We start from the raw sequence: 22,129 nt of genomic DNA, 5'->3' as shown, positions 1-22,129 counted from the left end.
TACAAGTAACATTCTAATGGCTTCAAGTCGATCTACAGAAACAAATGTTTCCTCAAATTCTATTCCTTCATGTTGAGCATAAACTTTACATACAAGTCTTGTCTGATTACTTCTCCATTTCCATTCAATTTGTTTCGAAATAACCATTTTATTCGAATTACATTTTTATTATGAGGTCTCCAAACAAGTTCCCATGTATTTTCTATTTGGTTGAATTCTTCATTCATTGCTTTAATTGAACACTCATATTTTCTTGCTTGATTTACATTTTGAGGTTCAATAGTGGACAATAAGGCTAGGTGATAGGATGATCCAACAAATGTTCTTCTAGTTTGTATTCTAACTTCTTTGTCTCCTAAAATTTGGGATTCAAGGTGATTGTTTTTCAAGTACCTTGATAGAGTCTTTTCTGGAATACATACATTTTCATACAGTGCATCTCCTACTTCTTCACCAATTACTTCTTGTATCTTGGTGGGAATTTTCTCATCATCAGCTTGAATTTCTCTTTTGGTACCTATAGATTCTTCATCAATAACAACATTTATTCTTTAAACAATTTTTTGAAGCCTTTTATTATAGCATTTATACCCTTTATTTCTGGAAGACTGTCCTAGAAGGAATCCTTCCTCAATGCTAGGGTCAAAATCTTTGAGCTTATCATCATTTCTCTTTATAAAACATTTAATTCCAAATATTTTAAAGTATTTAATAGTTGCATGCTTGCCATACCAAAGTTCATGGTGAGTTTTGTCACTGTTGACTCGAGCATCAGCCTTGTTGAGGATATCAACAACTATTAGTACTATTGCCCCCAAAATGTGTGTGGTACTCTAGACTCATCAAGCATTGTGTGTGCCATCTATTGAAGGATCATTTTGATTCTTTCTGCAACTCCATTTTTTTGAGGAGTTTTTCTATGGAGAATTGACTTTTGATTCAATGTTGCTCAAAAAAATTAAAAAATACATATGAAATAAACTCCTCATCTAAGACATTTCATTTTCAAATCTAATTCATTTTCCACCATAGCCTTGAATATTTTAAAGTTTCCAAATTTGTTATCCTTAAATTTCATCAAACTAACCCAACTCATCCTAGTGAATTCATCAATTAGTAACATGAAGTATTTCTCACCATGAGGAGATGTAGAAATTCCTTGTTAATTCAAACTCCGGATTTTAATATGCTAAAACAATTGACTTGAAGCTACTCTACTTATCAGTGGAAAGAATAATTGATTGATGAAATCATGAAGCATATAAGACAAAGAATTCAATCACACATAACAAAATGATTTTATGGGGAAATCCATAGCTAAAACCATTGCTATCTGTATATTACATTTATCAGAAAATATGAGAATATTACAATTCTTTTCCCAAGCTCGAGAGACCTTTGAACTATCTTAATCTATCTCACTATTTCCCAAACAAGATCAAGTCAATACTTAGCCAGTTCTACTGCCTTCCAAGCTCCTATTTTCTTGCATGGTTTCCTTGGGAATTATCCCATATTTAATTGGGAAATTCCACAAATATGATTTGTGCAATCCTCATAGGCCTTCCTTTGATTGCACACACCACCTGTACAATTCGGATGATTATACAACTGATAGTACATTATCCCTGAACTCCAATCTCAACTAGGTCTTTCTCTAATCTGACATGCATCAAATAATTATGAGTGAATCTTCAGTTTACTGGTTGATCACTCTTAGTTATACCCAACTTTGCATGTTACACCCCACTACTAGATCTCCCACTAATTCGTCCATTAGTTAGAACTAGTTTAATTGGATTTAACTCAATTAAAATTAATTAAATAATTACAACTCAAAATAAACTTAAACAAGGATACTAAAAGGTAGGAGACAATTTGCATGACTCAAGTCAGACCCTCAACTCGAATTAACTGAGCTAAATAAATAAAATTAACTTAGTTAACTATTAGAAGTTGTAATGTGATGTGGAATTACAATTTAATTCCTAATTTAATTCAAGGACAAATTAAATTAGGATTTTTCTTGATGTTATTTTTAATATTTCTTGTTTCTATTTTCAACACTCCCTCTCAACAACAATGTAATTCAACTCTATCCTGATCTGGTACCTTTGGAATGTTCTGCATGCAACTCTTGGCACTGTTGTTGTTGCTACTACAAAATCTACAACCAAAAAGCATCTAAAGAAAATAAATTGAATCAACTATGTTTTCAACTGTCTACTGGGGAAAATGTGTTTCTACTGACTGTGCTATTGAGCATCCTACTATGTTTTCAACATTTCTCTGCACTCCTTGGTATATGGCTAACACAGATCCTCCTAGTACTAAATATTTTGGGCCCTCATAGCAAGGTAATGATCCATGAGACAAACAAAATACCTCAGTGTATCCTGCCCAATTTCTGAAACTCTTGGACTAAGGTTTCATATCGCCCCACCTCACACCTGGAGGTATGGTTGCATGTGCTCCCTTTTCCCACTTGGCTCAAAATTCGCTCCTACTGGAGATATTTTCTTGAGTGGATGTCTCCACTCGATCTCCACTCTGCTTCTCCAATTGTGGTTGCTCAACAACTTGCTGAGGCTACTTCTGAGGTTGCTTCTGAGGATGAATTTTGAGAGGTAATTCATGTTCTCTCTCAACCACCAAATCAATAACCTTTTACTTTCTCCTCAAGGCTTTGCATGCATATTTTACCTCAAGTGCATACAGGTTCTTGACACACACACCGATATGTTTCACCTATCCTGTGGAAATATGTGTAAGGAAAATATTTCCATTGCTAACATCACATCGTTGTCATGGTCTTCCAATACCATGACAGAAAAAATATTATTCTTTAGTTTTGGAAAATACATCACATATGTGAGCTTAAGAGAGGAGCCAAACTCCCTTTGAAAAGTATCAGTATCGATGTTGGTCGCACTATACCTCCCATCATCTCTAAACTCTATGTTTTGTTTGAGGTCTTTCTCCTCCAAGTCACTAAAGGGATATCTATTCCTCTTCATATGAAACAAGGTACCACTGTCGAGATGCCACATGCTTCCCATTGCAGTGATTCCCATGCATGAAATGAGAGTGAAATCAAGTTCGAATTATGAAGCTAGAGATTCACCTGCTATTTCTACTGCAACATCCTTCTTTCTTTCTTTCTTTTGTGGGTATTTCATGGCATAGTGCCTGAACGCGTGACAATGAAAACACTTGACGTTCAACAAGTCCTTCTTCTTTCTGTCCTCCCTACCTTAGGACTTATTTCCATTGGATTTTTGCTCTTTAATGACTAATGCAAAATCATTCTCCACTTCTTTGGATGAGTTCCCATCTCTAGTGTTCCATTGAATCTCTTCTTGTACCAGGTAAAACCACAATCCCTCCCACTCTCGTTGCTTCTCCCTCCCATTAACTGAGTTCTGGTAGCTATGCCATTCTTGGGAAGGCCTAGAAATGTTAGGCTCACTAGATAGCCTTTAGCAACTATAACACCGACACTTCCAAGCTCATCTTGACATTGGGTAAAATTGGCCAATTACTTCAGTACTATGTTGCCCTTATATATCTTGATTTTTTTGAGCTTGTCCTTTAATGCTAGCTTCCTGTTGTCACTGTTATTTTGAAACAAATTTTTCAAGGCCTTACACATTCCAATTGGAGTTCCCTTATCATGGAGGTTCAAGACAAAATCATCTTGAACTCCATCTAAGATAATCCTTCTTGCCTTTGCCACACATATTCTCCACTCTCCCAAATCTTTAGCATCAATTGGCTTAGGAATATCTTTGTCTATTAAATCCTTAAGCTCATTGTCTTCCAATACTACCTCCATCATATCCTTCCAAGCTAGATAGTTCGAAATACATCAAGGGAGTATTCCAGTCTCAATTCATTAAACGACATCCTGCTGGCTCTGAAGTATGATACCACAAATTTGACTTCTCCTGCAAAATACAAACATGTATTCTCCTCTTCTATAGTGATTTCAACTCGGATATCATGTATAAATTCCTTGTAGATTCTAACTGCATATTCCAATACACTAAAACAATTTACTTTAATCTACTCTACTCAATAGCAGAAACAATAAATGATTAATGAAATCATAAAGCATATAAGAGAAAGAATTGAATAGCACATAACACAATGATTTTTGGGGGAATGTCATAGATAAAAACCCCTGCTATCTTTATATTTCATTAATAATAAAATATGAGAATATTACAATGCTTTTCTAAATCCTAAGCAACCTATACACTATCTCAATCTATCTCACTGATTCCCAGACAAGCTCAAGCTAATATTTAGCCAATTTTTCTTCCTTCCAATCTCCTATTTCCTTGTGCAGTTTCCTTGGGAATTAACCCATTTTTAATTTGGAAATTACAAAATATGATTTCCACAATTGTCACAAGCCTTCCTCTAATTACATGCACCACCTATAAGATTTGGATGGTTATAAAATGGATAGTACATTGTCCCTGAACTCCAATCTCATCTAGGTCTTTCCATAATTGGATATGCATGAGTCAATTGTGAGTGAATCTTTAGTTTACTATTTTATCACTCTTAGTTACACCCCACTATTGGATTTCGCACTAATTCCTCCATCAGTTAGAACTAGTTTAACTAAATTTAACTTGGTTAGAGTGAATTAAATAATTAGAACTCAAAATAAACTCAACCAAGGCTCCGAAAAAGTAGGAGACACTCTACATGACTCAAGTTAGAACCTCAACTTGAATTAAATGAGCTAGCTAGGTCAAATTAACTTAGTTAACTATTACAATTTGTCATGAGATGTGAAATTACAATTTAATTAAAGGACAAATTAAATTAGGATGTTATTTTTAACATTCCTTATTTCTATTTTCAAAAAGAGATTTCTTTCTCATAAGTCCACATAAATTTGTATGAAATAATTCAAAAGGATTATCTAAAGGGGATTATTTAGCCTTGAATTGAACTCTTGTTTGCTTACCAAATTGGAAGGCTTTGTAGATATTATTTTCAGGTGGTATAATATATGGTATGTCATAGACTTCCTTATTCTTGCTTTTTTATATAGTTGAGAAAACTTGAGGTAACCCAATGTTTTATGCCGTAGCAAGCTTTCCTCGCTTTTGTTCAAAAAAACATTTTTCATTTCTTCCTTCATGTATGGATTGTTGAGAGTTTTGTTACCTTTGATTATTGTCTTACTTGTTCCCAATTCTTTGAATAAGAAATTTTTGGAGCAGAAAACAACCTCATGCCCCTTATCACACATTTGGCTTACATTTAAAAGTTTATGTTATAATCCATCAACAAATACTATATTTTCATCTTTTGTTTTCTCTTTTAGGATCATAAAACATTTTCCTTCAATAACAACTGATGAATTTTTTCCAAAAGAGAAACTCTTTTCTTTCTTACTATCATTAAAAGTAGAAAACTTATCTTTATCACATGTTGTATGTTTTGAGCAACCATAGTTAGTGTACCAAATATTATCTTGATCTCTTGCATATAGGTCTAGACTGCATTTTTCAGTGAAAGTAATCTTGCATTTCCAAACTTTTGAAGACTACGACTTCTATTTATGTTGAAAGGATGGGATCATCCTACTTTTTCATTTAGTTTCTTCATGTCTAAAGTTATTATAAATAGTACATTCAACTTCATTTTGAATATCAGAGAAAATATTATAGGAATACTTCTTTGACTTGCTCTCATGATTATGGTTTCTTGCTTCTCTGGTCATAATTGTTTTATAAGAAACACAATGAATTCCCTGCTAACCAAAAGTATGGCAACTAAAACATGGACCATTCAAGTATGAATACCTGGGAGTGGATTTCCTTCTGTAGTAGTTTGGCCTTTGATTATGGGAGGAATGTCCTTTTTTTCTCGGTTGTCTTACTTGATTATGGCTTGATCCTTGTTCTCATTATTGCTTTTTGCTACATTGACAATTGCTATCCTTTACAACATTGACATAGTCCTTAGTAGCTACTTTAGAACATGTCATAGATCCTGATGCTTCATGATTTTGACTTGTATTATATCCAAGGCCTATTTTCATTAATGGTGAGTGTTGAACCTTAATAATTTCATCTAAGGTTTCAGATCATTTTTAAAATTTAATATTTGGATTCAATTGAGCCTTTATTTTCTCAAGCTCTTTTCTTAGTCCCATCATCTCAAGTTCTATATTTTCATAGTGTTTCTTATTTTCAAGGACTTGTTTTCTTAACATGTTCTCTTCTAGTTTAGCCTCTTCGAGGAAGACTTTAACTCAGTTATCTTCTCAACTAGTTTTTTTTCTTTATAGATACTAATTTCTTTTTCTTGATTCTTATTTATAACCCTGAGTCTATCAATTTATTTTAATGCATCCATCAAATCATCACAATTTTTAGACTCACCTGCAAATTGATCTTCAAAGGCCATAAGTATTTTGTATTCTCAGATAGAATCATAATCATGACCCTCATCATTGAAATAGCGTTCATTATCTCCATATGTATAAAAGATTTCCTCCGAAAGTTTCTTTTCTAATTTTCATTGGTGGCATTCTTTCCCTTTTCACTCTTATCATGATTTTCTCTATCAGGACACTTTGTAGCATAGTGACCTATTCTTCACAATCAAAACATTTAAAGGGAAGTTTACCTATGAACTTACTAGTTCCCACTTGCAATGTTTTCACAAAATTCGCTTCTTCCTCATCTCAAATGTAGCTTGTAGCTTTAGATTTTTCCTTTTATTTTCCTTTGTGAGTGGGTTTGAAGGAAAATTCTCTAATTTCTAATGTATTTCCTTTTCTCATCTCGTAAGTTGTGAAGATCTCGTGAAGTTGTTCTATTGTAAGAATTTTTAAATCCTACATTTCTTCAATGGTAGAAACTTTGGCATCAAATTTTGGGGTTCGAGATCTCAAAATATTTTCAACAAAATCTCTTCAATCTTATCTCTGAGAGCTCTCATTGTGTTAACAATATCATCTACTCTAAGGAATAAAGTTGGAGTTCTTTCATCATCATGAATTCTAAGATATTCATATTGAATTTTGTTTGATCGAAGTTTATCATTTTTTACCTTAGTGTCGCCTTCATAGCTTTGGACAAGTTTATCCCATAATTCTTTCATGGCGTTCACCTACATTACCTTTATGAACACTAATTCTTCTATTTCTCCCAAGATAGCACTAACTTCCTTTGCATTATTATCAGATTTATTCTTTCTTGATTCATCTATGGAAATCGAGGTTGGATATTGGTATATTGCTTCAACAACTCCCCATACACCAGCTCTAATGATTGTAAATAAGATCTCATCCTAACCTTCCAAAACATAAAGTTAGTTCCATTAAAAAAGGTGCCTTTGTTGAAAATTCTCCTTTTTTTTCTCCTCCTATTAGATCTCCCTTTAACAGATCAAGCTTCTTCTAAGGGACCCTTCTCTAATACTAAATGTTGGTAATACTGAGGCAGGAGGGGGTGAATTAGTATTTTGTTCACAATTAAACTTTACTTAATTTATGCATTCATTTCAATTCATCTGATCAATTAATTCATTAGCCAATCACAATGTTATATCACATTCAAAGAGCCATAAGCAACATTACAATTAAGACCAAAAAATCAAAGCATATCAACACAAGTGGACACCGATATTTTAGTAGGAAACTGAATGTGGGAGAAAAACATCATTGTTATCATTCTATCTTCTTTTATTATTATAATGAAAAAGTATTCATTACATCATAATCTTATACTAGAGAAAACTCTTCTTAGTACACAAGTTACTACCTGCAATAGGCTACAACCTCCACTCTTTACTAACTCTTACCAGAAGGACGATCATATATTCGCACTAAAGGCTCCAACCCCTAGAACTCCATGGATCATGTTTCATAATGTTTCATACAAGATCAAACTATCAACCATCAAACAACATGTAGGCAACCTTTCATCTATTTTCAAATTGCACCCACACCAATAATAAGCCCAAACCAAACACTAATAGTCAAATCATTTCTCCACCAATACTGAAAAACACAAATATTGTCAAACCATATCAAGAAGCATCATATATGTAAGTGTCAAAATCTGTTTTTCCAAGCCATATAATCAAGCTCAGAATCCTTATACTCAACAACCCATTAGAATTGTCAATACCCAACTCATCAAATCATATCATTGCAACCTTTTCCACGAAAGCCAAATGCTATCAATCAAATAACAGATCAAGCTAATAAGCCTAGAAGGGGAGAACGAACAATAGAAAATATGAAACATCAATCATCAACAAGCCATAATATAGATCCACCATACTAAGGAGAAACTATCGCATGAGTTCCTAGATTCACATATGTCATGTTATAGAAAATAATAAGGAATCAACCATACTCTTTGCTATCAGTCAGAAAAAGCAATCTCTGTAAACTATATCATTGTCAACACAATAATGATATGTCATGGAAATTTCGTTTTACGTCAAGAGGGGCCCCAAAGATCACTATAACGCTAATCTATTTGTTAGCACTTGAATTCATCATTAGAACATAAAGCATGTTCAGATCACTAGATATGTTCCTCCTTGTGCACCTTTATAATAGAAAAAAAAGAAAATAAATCAATGAATGTACACAACTAATGGCTTCCATCGCTTATCCTTTTATAGTTATTTGATCTCATCAATACCAAAGAAGGAAACATTATTTTATGATTAATATAATCTTGTGTGACAAAATTTAAAATGCTTATACTTATCTTCATATTCTATCACCTTTATTATGTGAATAGTGTAGAAAGCACATGTTAGTAGTGTTTAAGTTATATGGAAAGCTTACGACTCTATTCATTAGATGTGATTGAATACGTAACATCCTAAGTACCACACATACAGTACCTAAATTTATAACAAAAAAACACTTTGTTCAACCATGAGATTAGGGTAATATAACCCCAAATAAATGCAAGTCCTCATAATATAGGTGCACAATTATTAAAAATCATATACGCTATATAAAACTCAACCCTCGGTTGCAACAGTGGCTTTTCTCATAAGTCCCAAAGGCTTGCTCTAAACTTTTATATATATATATATATATATCACCAACTCATTATCATTCCTTTGCACGTGTGCCACAATAACAATTTAATTACAGTCTTCTGGTTGTAAGCCATCTCAGTGAGACCCACCTTCAATGGTTGCTGCCACGTGATCTCACTCACATGAGCCTGATTTAATGGATAACCAAACTTAACAGAACATCCGGTATTAATAATGCTCCGAGCTCCCCCACTATAAATTCATGCTTGTTAATGCCACATGAGTTTGTTATTGTATCCTGGCGTGATGCAAAGTTTACTTAATCAACTCTCTTGGTAGAAGCCTCGAGGAAGGGCCCACCTTTACTATGCATCATGTTTGGTGCAGCCCAACTCGATGGGTAGAAGGATTATAGAAACCTCCAATCTTAAGCCTCCGGGTGAGGCCCACTTGTTATAGCCTGACGCACTGGGAAAAAGGATTTATAAACCCCGTTGGGGTAGAACCTCCGGGTGATACCTACATTAAGTCCTTCGTTGAATGCTTCTGACCATCTCACTATAGCGTCATGTGACGAGAAAGAAACGTTTTCACGAAAACCACCAGGTTAGATCCTCTGGGCGATACCCAATTCTTAATAAAGCTTCTTATTTGTTCTCTGTCAAATAGTAGTTAAAACCCTTGTGATCTACCTTATAACAACTTTTCTTGTGCATTCTTTCAGCCCCTTTCTCATGACATTGCTCCATTTTAAAATATATACAAGGATGCAAGGAATTTCAGGACTGGTTATTGAAAAGAAACTTTTGCTCCCCTTAAAGTTTAAGTTTCAACTTTACAAGTTCTTCAACAATTATCACATTAATCATAAAGTAAGAACTATCATTCAAGAGTTTCTGTGAAGTTCTTGTAAAATCAGTCTTGTCTTCCATCAAAGACAACACATAATCATAATTCTAATAGAAATATATAATCATAATGCTAATAGAAATATATTATAATATTTATAGTTAAACAATATTCAATAGGTGAGGAAAAGTGTAATAAAGCATGTCTTAAAATCTTAAGTTAAATGTTTATATTTTTAGTTTAATATTTAATTTTTGTGCCCGGCCTAATAAAAAATGACTACTAATTGCTATAGTTCCTGCTTCCTTATAACAATGACTAATAATTGAAGCATTTTGAAGATATATTTTAGAGCAAATAGTTTGATAAAATAATTGAGTTAATTTAAATATGTTAAATTAAATTTAAACAAATAATCAAGGTACGAGTTTAACTTACATGTGTGGGGAGCTTCAGCGTGGAAGAGGGTTGATTTGACAACGAATATGATTTAATTGGTATACTCACATATTGTCTCGATCTAATGAAATAGGCAGCTGATGTACGATTCCCATCGAACAATTGGTTATCTTATTCAATCCACTTTATAGATACATGCCATTGGCTTGACTATAATTGTATATTAAAAGTTGAATCGGTAAGCATTGATTCTTTTGATTGTAATTTGATGTGCTAATTAAAATATTTCGTTTAATGGCATAGCTGAAAATATATATTTTTTATCTCTTACTCTAATCACTTATTGAGTACATGCCTAACCATATTGTTTAATGAGTATACGTTATATTTCTTTTTTATAGACATTTTAGTTATTGAAAACATGTTATCAAGATGGGTTGATTCAATATTATTTTATTGATTCTTTAAAATGGCGCTACAAATTAAGGTATTTTTTATTATTGTTGGAAGGAAAAATATTGATTTGAGATATTCTTGTTAAGTTAAGATGAATAAGTCCTAGAATTATTTTTATCAATGAATGAGGAATAGATTGTTCATTTATATATTCATTGTAATTTTTTTTGGAATGCGTTTTCTCCTTGTTTTATCTTTGATACTTGGTGGAATGGAAACTAGGTTGAAGACTGGAATTGGAATCAAAAGCTTATTTTTTCTTCTTTTAAATTCCTTCCAATATTTGTATTGTGGGGAATTTGGTTAGCAAAAACTGTTATTGTTTGAATATTCTATTTTTTTTTAAATTATTGAACACAATGCACGATCGTCTTAATCTTGAGCAAGTGACATTGTTGAAAGGGAAGAAGATCATGCTAATGAGAGTTAGATGTGGAGCAGCCTTAGTATGAAGATTCTTTGATGAAACTGTCTAGGTATAGTCATCTCTTTACAAGTCACGTATTGACCAAGGCACAAATTTTAGAGTTGAACTTCTTGCTAGATTGTGTGCCATGGAGATTTTCTTTTGAAAGAAGTAAAATATTTAAATTTTATGGGAATTCAAAAGCCTTTATGGAATGGTTCATTTAGAATCTTGACAAAAAGAAATCCTACCCATATGATATGTGCAAGTTCTTCACATATTAAAAAAAATAAAAAAATTGCTAGATATGTTATCGAAGAAAGTTTTACAATTAAATGTTTGGTTAGTTTCCAGAAGACAAGTGCCTATAGTAATGTGTTGTCTCTTTCACCCTTTAATTTATTTGATATTTTAAAAATATATTTAATTAAATCTCAAAATATATTTAAAATATAAAATATGAACCCTTTAAATCCGATATCTATATAAACACTTTATAACCAATATCTATAATATTCATTTGATAAGGAGTAAAGTTAATTATTTATTTTACAATGAGTCCATGATTGATGATCATGGACATCGTGCCATTGCTATGGAGATTCAAAACGTGTTCTTTTTCTATGCCTTTGTGTTGGCAGCCCAACTATTGAGCCTGTGTTTCAGGTCGTCGATATCCAACGTACTTGGTGCTAGAACTTGTAAAAACAATAAATTACATTGAATTATACATTAGCTCGGCTTGATTGCATGGCTGATTTATATATATGTGTGTGTGTGTGTGCTCTCGGACACTTTGCTTTATATTTATCGTATTTCTGCATTGAATTCCCGAAAAATTAATAATGAATGCTAATAGCATAATCAAATATACAAATAAAAAAAAATATTATATTCTTAGATTTTCATTCCTGATACATCAATTGTTGTAGACGAGTATATTTTAACCATAAAACTTAATGTTCGAATTGATACTAGTTGACCTGCAGCAATCCCTTGAAGAAATTATTATTATCTAAAACATAGATCATATTTTTCCATAACCCATCTACCAACAATCCTGGAAAAATAGATATAAACAAACTATTCAATTCTACGAGAAACACAAAAACCTAATTCTATTGGCAAATTAGATATTAAAAGAATCAAAATTCTCTAAAATTACAAAATTTAAAAAGAACAAAAACCACTTCTAGAGAAAACTGAATCTAAATTAATTGACTTAACTCATCCTAAATTATGAAAAAATACTAATATTATCACCAAACAAAATAAAAATAAAAAATATATTTACTAAATTTTTATTTTTATTTATATTACCCTAAAAAAAAATCTGCAACAGAGAGTTTTTGAGTAAAAATAAATAAGTAAAGGTATTTTAAATCTTTTGATATATAATATTTCACTTTGAAGGCATTTATTAAACTACCCATTAAGATAATATATAATGCATTTATTGACATCTTTATACTAAATTTATGAAGAAAAATAAATACCAATAACTAAAACAAAAAACAAAACAATACATTTTTATTAATAAAAGAATACAAAAATATCCTTATCTACGTCCCAAAAAAACAAAGAATGAATTATCTTATATTGATTCACTATGCAAAGAAATCTTAACAAAGACACACCATATGGGAATGAAGAAATTATAAGAAAGACTAGCACCACACACATATATGCGGATATATTTATATTAATTAGATTTACAACTATATTAATAAATATAGTTGAAAAACTCTCATATTCACAACTACATTAGTAAATATAATTGAAAATTTTTAATAAAAATGAATAATATAAATTTAATATTAATTAAAATATTCATATTCATATAAATATTGATAAATATATAAAAAAATAACAATATTACAAAAATAACTATTATAATAAAAAATTATAATTATTATAATAAATAAAAATTATTAATTTATATTAAAAAGGGTTAACTCTTTTTTTCGGTTAACTATTATTATAAATATTATTAATAACTATTGTTACTACTAATTAATTAATTAATATTATTATTATTATTATTTCAATTTAATATTATTAGTATTAATTATTTAATTAAAATTATTATTAAATTTGATATCATTTTTTTTTGTGTAAGTCAGCTTTTTGTATTAAAAAAAGAAAATATAGTACAAAACTTCTACAACTGCAAACAACGGGCCGCTAAACAGCAGGCCAAGCTGCAGGAGACTAAACAGAATAGACACAGAAGCTGAAGACTAAAAAACAGCACGCCACGTAGGGTGGCAGAGAACCAGAAGTCCTGAAGAAAAAGACACTTGGACACTAGAAGGATCTACTTCAGATCCCCAAAAAGAGAATGGGCAGCTGGAAAGGATAGACTATCCACCTCGGCTCCAAAGAGAAGATGAGACTAGAGCAGAGCTGAACAAGAAGAGACCAGAAGAAGTAAGAAGCACGATCAAAGCCAAAAATTCTACACAACGAGGGTGGAATCATTTGGTCGACCCTTTTTCCCTTTCTTTTTACCCACTTTGACCCAACCATTAGGACTCTGTTGGTCTGGAATGATTTGTAGACTGAGCTGGGCTGAAGGCGAGATCTCCTTGTCTGAATCCGAAGGAGAAGACTCGTGAGTTCTTTTCTGAGAGATTAGAGGGACTGTTGCTTCCTCATGACAGCTCAAGGGTGAAACCTGTGCTGGCATTGCTTCCATGTCTTCCTCATCCTCCTCCTCGTCCTCTTCATCTGAGCTGGAGAATACATCCATTGGGGGAGGATCATGAGGTTTCCAACTTTTGGATTTTGGTTTAGAATTGGCTTTCTTTTTTTGGGAGGGCATTGAAGGACACGAGCTTTGAAGGTGTCCTGTGAGACGACAATTTCGGCAACGAAAGGCTGTATTCTCGAAATCCAGAGTTTGAGTCCAATGGAAATCTCCTATTTTGAGAATGATCTGATCAGGTAGTCCTTTGCATATGTCTACTTCTACACAGATTCTGGCGAAGTTGTAGATTCCTTTTTCCCCACTTGATGTATCTGTGCTAAGGAAACGTCCTAAGGAGTTACCGATTCCTTCAAAGACAGCAAAGTGCCATAGATGCACCGGTAGGTTAGGTAGTCTGACCCAGATTGGGAGTTTGGTGATAATTGTTGTGGAAGGATCGAAGTCTTGGAACCACAGAGTTAGGAATAAACCCGCAGAGTTCCAAAACCATGGACCTTCAGAAAAGACTCTCTGGTAGTCCTCACTATCAACAAACACTGTAATGAAAAAGCCCTTTGAACAGAGAAGAACCTTGCAATTGTTGGTCCAATTTGAATGAACCCATTGATACAGATCTGTTGTCTGAGGCCATAGCCCATTGAATATGCAATTAATGCCAAGCTCTGCAAACACCTGATATTGCCTATCCATCGTAGGATGCATTATTTCAATGGAGGGGGTTTCCTCCAGCTTATCCACCAAGAACGGTTTAGGAGCTTGAGCTGGTGGAGCTTTCTCCTTGGGCTTCTGAGCATGGATAGCATCTTTATAAGAAGAAGCTGCAGCTGTGGATGACTGTCCAACAGCTCCCCCTCTCAAACGAAGGGAAAGAATGATGGAAGCATTTCTTTGAATGTTGTAAAAGGAAAGGGGACAAAAGTCCTCCAGTTGTTTACCTTCGTATAGGAGACGCTGAGAGGCTGTGGGAATTCCCTCCTTATCTTCCATGATTCGCTTGAGGTCCTGCACTAGATCTGAAGATCTCACCCACTGTAGCATTGATTTACCGGAAAGGAGCACAATCAAGATCTGGAACAGTGCGGCGAGGTTTGTTTTCTGCTTGCCGCTATGCTCCTGAGGCAAGAGAAAGTTGGTGCGTGCGCAACCAGCTGAAGGGTCCAACTGTGCTTGTTCTGTTAATGTCTGCCCAGAAGAACAGGTGATTTTCACCGCTGTGTTCAGCTTGCATGGGGGTGATGTTCCCCTGAAACTCACGGCTTTTAGTTCTGCATACCCTAGCAGAGGCCAATCGTCCTTTGAACCCTGAGTTAAGTGCCGGATTCCTAAAACCTCTACAGCACATCTATTCTGAGCATGGACATTGAACAGGCCCCTTTTTTGAACTAAATCTCGGTGAGGCTTTTCGTCAAACACTTGCCCCTCAACCTTCTTGGCTCTGAAATGTGATCGCTTTCGTCGCTGGTTTTGGAACTCCACGCTCCTATTTCCCCACATTCTCCATTTTGACTCCTTTTGGACCCTTTTGGCCGCTGCAGCAGGGGTACTGGCAGTCGCCTCTGCCAAGTCACGCATTCCCATCCATGCTCTGCTGCGCGAGTAGGACTTTTTCTTGGAGCCGCCTGCTCCTCCGACCGCCGATCCCTGCCCAGATAGACCCGTCTTTGGCTTCCAACCAAGCGCAAGGATTGCTTTCTCCGGGATCTCATTCTTGCCCGATGGAGCCTTCGGGCCGTAAACACCGTCGCAAACAGTCTTTTGGTCTTGAGACCACCTGGCGACTCCTTTGCCGCTGCACAGAGGGCCTCTTGAGTAAGCTGAGAATCTCATTTGGAGGGGGGAGGGCCCGTATGGCCATGAAAAAATGGAACCTGTAACCACGGCCATGACTTCTCTGCATCGAAATTTTCCCGCTCCTCGCTGCTCAAACGCTTTTCGTAAATTTGATATCATTATTAATAAATATATATTAATAATAATCCATTCATTCATTTAATAAAATATTAATAATAATATTAAATAATTAAATAATAATAATTAATTAATACATTTATATTAAACCCTTGAACTAATATTATAAATCCAAGGTATATAAACCCTACGAAAAATATAATAAACCCTAAAATAAACATGGTTGACTATGGTTGACTTTCATATTGAGACAATCTTTGTCACAATCGGATGCTGGATCCTGGTTGGCCATGATTGACCATGGATGGCAATGGTTGATATTATAAACCCAAGGGAATAATAAAACAAATGGATTAATACTAAAAACCCAAGAGGTTATAAACCAAAGGGAATAATAAAAACCCCGTGATAAAAATTATAAACCCTAAAAGAAACATAGCTGCCAATGGTTGAACATGGTTGATTTCCATATTGAGTCAATCTTTGTCATAATGTGATATTAGACCATGGTTGATAGTGGTTCACTATAATTATAAATACAAGGGATTTATATCAAACCCTCGAATTAATATTATAAACCCTATGAATAAGATTAGAGCCTAGGAATATCAATCCTTAGATAAATAAACCCAAGCGATGGATATTATAAACCCAAGGGAATATGCCAAGGAATTATAAATGTAATGAAACAATATTAAACCCAAGGGATTAATATTATAAAACCAATGTATATAAATGGTAAGATAAATATTATAAGCCATAAAATAAACATAGTTGGGCATGCTTGATTTTCATATTGAGACAATCTTTGTCACAATATGATGTTGGACCATGGTTGACCATGATTGATATTATAAACACAAGGGATTAATACTAAAAGCCTAAGGAGTTATAAATCCAAGAGAATAGTATAAACCCAACATGTATAAACCCTATGATAGATATCATAAACCCTAGATAAAACATAATTGACAATGGTTGAGCATGATCGTTTTTCACATTAAGACAATCTTTGTCATAATGTGGCATTGGACCATGGTTGACCGTGGTTCAATATAATTATAAACACAAATGATTTATATTAAACTCTAGGAGTAATTTTTAAACCCTATGAATAATATTATACCTGAATAATATGAAATTTGAGATAAATAAACCAAAGGGTTTGATATTATAAACCCAAGAGAATAATAAACCCAAGGAATTAATACTAAAACAACATGGAAAATTATAAATCCAACAAAATAATATTAAACCCAAGGGATTAATATTATACACCCAAGGTATATAAATGCTAAGACAAATATTATAAACCATAAAATAAACATGGCTGGCCATGTTGACAATGGTTGAAATAATCTTATCACAATGCGACACTGGACCCTGGTTGACCATGGTTGACCATGATTGATTTTCATATCGAGACAATCTTTGTCACAAAGAAATGTTGGACCATGGTTGACCATCGTTGATTTTCATATTCAAACAATCTTTGTCATAATGTGACATTGTACCATGGTTGACCATGATTATAAACTCTAAGAATTGAAATTAAGCCTTCAGATTAATATTGTAAACCATATGAATAATATTAGACCCTAGGAATATGAACTTGTAGATTAATAAACCCAATATATTGATATTATAAACCCAAGGGAATAATATTAAACCCAAGAGATTAATATTATAAACCCAAACATAAACATGGTTGACCATGTTCACCATGGTTGATTTTCAAATTGAGAGAATCCTTGTTACAATGTGACATTGCACCATAGTTGACCATGATGGATTTTCATATCGAGACAATCTTTATCACAATGCAATGTTGAACCATGGTTGATTTTCATATTGAAACAATCTTTGTCACAATGTGATGTTGGACCATGGTTGATCATGGTTGACCACGATTAATATTATAAACTCAAAGGATTAATACTATAAATGTAGGGGAATGATATTAATCCGAAGAGAATAATATAAACCCTAAGATAAATATGATAAACCTCAAAATAAACATGGTTGGCCATGGTTAACCGTTATAGATTTTCATTCAAGAAATCATTGCCACAATGACACATTAGACCATTGTTAACCATGGTTTATTTTCATACTGAGGCAATCTTTGTCACAATACAATGTTAGACCATGGTTGATCATGGTTGTTAGAATGTGACATTGGACCATGGTTATTGACCATGGTTGACCATGATTTACCATGATTTATTTTCATATTGAGATAATGTTTCTCGCAATGTGACATAGGACTATGGTTGATCATGATTGATTTTAATATTGAGACAAACTTTCTCACAATGTGAAGTTGGACCATGGTTGAACATGGTTGATCATGGTTGAACATGGTTGCCCATGGTTAATTTTCATATTGAGACAATATTTGTCACAATGTTGCAATGGAACATGGTTAACCATGATTGACCATGGTCGACCATGTTTGAAAATTTTTGACCATGTTTAACTATGGTTGACAATGGTTGATTTTATCGAGACAATCTTTGTCACAATGTGACTTTGGACCATGGCTGGCCATGATTATGAACCCAGGGGATTTATATTGAATCCTAGGATTAGAATTATAAAGCCTATAAATAATATTATACCCTATGAATATGAACCCTTAGATTAATAAACCCAAGAGATTGATATTATAAACCCAAGGGAATAACAAACCTAAGCAATTAATACTAAAATGCCAAGGGATTGTAAACCCAAGGAAATAATATTAAACCCAAGGGATTAATATCATAAGCCCAAGGTATATAAACCCTAACATAAATATTATAAATCCTTAAATAGGCATAGTTGACCATCGTTGACCATGATTGATTTTCATATTGAGACAATCTGCGTCACTATGTGATGTTGCGCCATGCTTGAACATGATTGATTTTCATATCGAGAAAATATTTTTCATAATGCAACATTAGACCATGGTTTACCATGGTTGATTTTCATATTGAGGTAATGTTTCTCACAATGGGACATTGAATCATGGTTAAACATTGTTCATTTTCATATTGACACAATTTTTGTCATAATGTCATGTTGGACCATGCTTGACCATGTTTGATTTTCATACTGAGACAACCTTTGTTAGAATGCGACATTAGACCATGGTTCACCATTCTTGACTTTGATATTGAAATAATCTTTATCACAATGTGACGTTGGACTATGGTTCACCAGGGTTGACCATGGATGGTCATGGTTGTCATAGTGTGGTGTTAGGCTAAGAGTCAATCTTTGTCACAACGTGACCATATATTTAGCATGGGTGATTTTCATATTGAGACAATATTTGTCACAATGTGACATTGGACCATGGTTGACCATGGTTGATTTTCATATTGAGACAATCTTTGTCATAAAGTGACATTGGACCATTCTTGACCATGGTTAGCCGTCGTTCACCATAATTAACCATGGTCAACCATGTTAGACCAATTTTTACCATGATTGACCATGGTTGGTTTTCATATTGGGAAAATTCTATGATGAACTGTAAGATAAATATTATAAACTAAGCTATATAAAGCCTACGGTAAATAGTATAAAGGGTAAAATAAGTATGGTTGACCATGGTTGATTTTCATATTGAAATAATCTTTGTCACAATGTGATGTTGGACCTAATTTTGGTTAACCATGATTGATTTTCGTATTGAGACATTAGTTGTCATAATGTAACATTGGATCATGGTCGACCATGGTTAATTTTCATATTAAGACAATCTTTGTCACAATCAAGCATTGGACTGTGATTGACCATGATTGACATTTTGAATTAAATTTTTACTCCATACATAAATTTGATTAAAGAAAAAATTAATTAAATTTTTTAATATATGAATTGACTTAAAATACAATAAAGTTAAACCACTCATAAACATTTATGGAGAACTCATACAAATATTTTTTAAGTTGTATTTCATGCTTCTCAACACCCATACGTTTTTCAAATTATAATATATATCTCACATTAAAATTACTTAATATTTTTATTACATTATCAATATTATTTTCTATTAATTTTATATATTTTTTTGACTTTATATAAATTTCATTAAATAAATAAAAAAAAAATCTTAACAATGTTAGCTATACCAAATTAACAAGGTTAGCGCTATGATATGCAAGAAATTAATAGTTTAGTGTGTGATTTAATGGTTTAATAATGCATTTTAACATAATAGTGTAATGTTTCATTTTAGTTTATCAATACTATTTTCTATTAATTTTATATATCTTTTGACTTTATATAAGTTTGATTAAATAAAAAATGTCTTAACAATGCAAGCTATAACAAATTAACCAGGTTAGTTATGATGTGCAAAAAATTAATAGTTTAGTGTGTGATTTAATGGTTTAATAATGCATTTTAACATAATAGTGTAATGTTTCAATTTAGTTTATGAAATATGTTTTTAATTATGAAAACTTTATTTTTAAAGAGTGGAAATAGTGAATGATAAATGTGGTTAATAAACCCCTAATTCATATATTAAAAGAATGCATAACCAAATACCATAAATATGTTTACTATTCTCATTAATTAATTTTTCATATATCTATATATATATATAATTATAATTTTCAATATCATTATTATAATTATTTATTTACTTTTAAGAATAAACTTCATAAAGTTATATTTATATTAAGTCTATAAAAGCCTTTATGAAAATAAATATCATTTAACATTTTTTTATCACTCAAATTCATTGAATGAAGTTTTTATAGAACTCATATTGATCCAAAATGGATTTTGGATAGACTCCTAAGTCTAAGTGTTCCTCACAGAGGAAAAATTAAACTCCAAGGAAGTTCCAGGAAATAGCCCCATTGCAGAGATCTTTTCATTCTGAATCTATTACAAGTTGAATGGGCTAAAATGGACTTAGGGTGCAGAAGCTATCACAGAAATAAGATGCCCCATTTGTTTGGAAAAAGAGGCAAAGCCCCCTAAAAAAGGCAAAAAACCCTTAAAACGGGAAATTGCATTGGAAAAAGGCAAAGGCAAGATTTAAGCAGAGGCAAAGGAAATTCTGATCTGCCGATCCAATCGATCGGATCGGGGGCAGACCCATATGCGATATCAGAACCATTGAATCGGTGATTGCAATCATGCGATATATTGATCGCCAATGATCAAATCAGTGAATCAGCATTGGCGATGCCATATGGAAAGACCCTAGACTTTGCGATATGCGATTGCAGCAAGTCGCATTGCAATATCACATCGGAGCAGTACAACAAAGCAGGGCCGATATACATATGACTTGCAATAATTGGACCTGATGGATTCTATAGGCGCATGTTTATAAATTTTGAGTTCCAGTAAATGAGACTTTTCTATGTATTAATGCTTTTTGGTGTAAAAACTGAAACAAAAAGGAAAGATGCAGAAGTGATAAAAACGGACTCGAAGGGGAATTCTAAGCCTGAATGCATAAATTTTGAGTTTCGTAAAGGCGGATTTCAGGTGGGCCTCAAGTGAAAAATGGTTTTGGGTTGGCTGTGCCTGATCCCACAATGAACGACACGTGGCTTGGCGGAGGAACAGGGAAACCACATTTTCGGGCGAGTAACCTCCGTATCCTTAAGCCAGCCAAAATTGAATGAGGATCATTGCATCATAGATTCCATAGATCAACGGTGGAGCTGTGAAAGCGGCCCAAGGTAGAACCAATGTGTTTGTAGGGTGGATGCAATGATATTTGAAGTCCGATAAAAATGATTTTAACAGTTTTTTCATCGTTTTCCATGTATTTGTCATTTCGACCAACACACTAATGCAATGCGATATAATGCCTAATGGCAGACCCAAGAGGGATTTTAGGGGTGATTGAAGAGAATTTCGTGTCTATATTTCACATCCAACACTGTATCTTCCAGAAATCTTTGTGTAATGAAATTTTCTCTAGTTTTTGGGGTTTTTCCTATGAAATGAACCCGATCCCTTGTAACAACTTCTTTTCATCATTCCATGCTAGAAACGAGTGTTTTTTGCAGACAATGAGGCGTTTGAAAGCCATAGAGCTGCAGAGCCAGATGGCCCGTCGAACAGATAGCGTAGAGAAGCCACAGAGGCACAGTGAAATGATTGAACACAGGGAAATGGCTGGGGAAGCCGAAAAGCCGGGAAAATGCCTCAAAGGAGCCCAGAGAGCTCAATCGAGTAGCCAGCTGAATGCTGAAAGTAGTTACGGAGCCGAGAGAGTACAGAGAGCAAAAAACTACTGTGCAGGGTAGCTGAGGGACCCTTTGGGGTCACTTGGAGATCAAGTGTGTAGGTTTTAACCCCATACAGAAATTACATCCATACAAATTCTAAAACAC

Source organism: Pinus tabuliformis, chromosome 4_1, assembly GCF_031772625.1.
Source record: "Pinus tabuliformis cultivar Carrire ecotype Pingquan chromosome 4_1, CPIR1, whole genome shotgun sequence".
Classification (NCBI taxonomy): Eukaryota; Viridiplantae; Streptophyta; class Pinopsida; order Pinales; family Pinaceae; genus Pinus; species Pinus tabuliformis.
Note: the sequence above shows the minus strand (reverse complement) of the source record.